This window comes from Austrofundulus limnaeus, unplaced genomic scaffold, assembly GCF_001266775.1.
Source record: "Austrofundulus limnaeus strain Quisiro unplaced genomic scaffold, Austrofundulus_limnaeus-1.0 Scaffold498, whole genome shotgun sequence".
NCBI classification, from domain to species: Eukaryota; Metazoa; Chordata; class Actinopteri; order Cyprinodontiformes; family Rivulidae; genus Austrofundulus; species Austrofundulus limnaeus.
In genome coordinates, this window is record NW_013952900.1 from 94962 (window position 1) to 96502 (window position 1541).

A 1541-nucleotide genomic window follows, 5' to 3' on the forward strand; every position below is an offset into this window, starting at 1 on the left:
CGGCAACTGTGTGATGCCATCATGTCAATATGGACCAAAATCTCTGAGGAATGCTTCCAGCACCTTGTTGAATCTACATATTTTACTGATTTTTTTTATCCAAACAATCAATGACTTATAAAGGTAAATCAGAAAAATTACCAAGGCTGCCCAAACTTTTGCACCCCACTGTAAGTGGGGACTGTTTGCATGTTTTTATATTTCTGTATTTTTATTTTGTGGTGCGGCACTTAGGTATGCTATATAGTTTTGATATCATTACATGTGACACATTTTAGATATACTGTTTATAAAAGTCCATCTATGGACAAGTGCTGCAAATTAGCTCACGCTAAGCACCATGATACAGGCATGGGACTGCTATTTTATTCAGTCTATGTTGTTGTGTGCCTGTCCCTATCAAATAAACATAATAAAAATAAYTGATTGATTGGTTGGYTGACTGTCTGAAGTTTATGATGTTCAGTCATTACATTACTTTGTCATGAGTGAGTCTACATCATCATTTCTGAATTATTATTCAGTCTAACTAGTTAATAATCCATTAAAGTCCACATTTTACTTGTTTAATGTGTAAATAATATATTTGACAACAAATAATTGATTCTACAAAAGGCCAAACATGAACATTGAAACTTTTTTAAATGTTAGCAAACAGGTTTTACTGYTAAAATCATATATTTACCTGCAAAATATCTACCTGTAAAACATAATCCTTTTTGCTCTTSTAAACTTGTAACAATTTCTGCRGATTATAGCAAAGTGTTTGTRCTGTTTGTACATTTATTAAACATTTGTTTGAACCACACTATATTCTGCTCATTGATTTCAATGGTTAGYGTTAGCTTTAGCTCAATTCCCTAKGTCACGTGACGCCCAATCCAGTAATTTATCATCATACAAAGCGCTCCATCAGGACTTAGTTCTCCTGGTCAGATGCTGACGCACTAACTGTGTCACTGAMGTCCAGACTAGTGAGCACAGCTGCCTTGGGTTCCAGCAGTTTCATTTTCTTAAGGTCTTCATCTGTCACCTCTGCATAAAAAAACAAAACAAAACAAAAAAACAATAAATAAATAAAACGCATTAGACAACACAAGAGAACAAAATGTGTGGGATACAACACAGCACTGAAATATRATAGCAAAAGAAAGATAAATATATTTTTTCCTATTAAATAAAGAGAAAATAAAAAAATGGTTTCCTCTATGCATTATTTGTCTAGTGCGCGGTATTTAAAGTCTTTTAACAGTACTGTGGGTTATGGTATAATGTACTGATTAACAGAGTTGATCAGCTTTATAATTAACGTATAAGTGAAAATGAATCGTACCTTTGATGTTGAGCTTTTGTCTCTTCCGTCTGGCTGTTAAGTCTGTCCGCTTTGGCCCTCTGACACAGATTTCACTCAGTCTGGCTGCTTTCACTTCTCTTCTGGATGAGAGAGGTCACTGCTTTGTCCCTGAGGTAGCCTCCTCGGTCATCCAACTCCTGACCCATAGCTCTGCTTTGAGCATCAGTGCAGTAGCATGACTAAAGCA

At 35.4% G+C, this 1541-nt stretch overlaps 1 long non-coding RNA gene across 1 annotated transcript; it reads right to left on the bottom strand.

Annotated features, from left to right (window-relative positions):
- Positions 1–552: 552 nt before the first annotated feature.
- Positions 553–1535, bottom strand: LOC106530188 (uncharacterized). The gene is made up of 2 exons (XR_001311740.1): positions 1334–1535; positions 553–1035 (listed from the first exon to the last, which is right to left on the bottom strand). It is a non-coding gene; the product is annotated as an uncharacterized LOC106530188 (long non-coding RNA).
- Between the last annotated feature and the right edge of the window lie 6 nt (positions 1536–1541).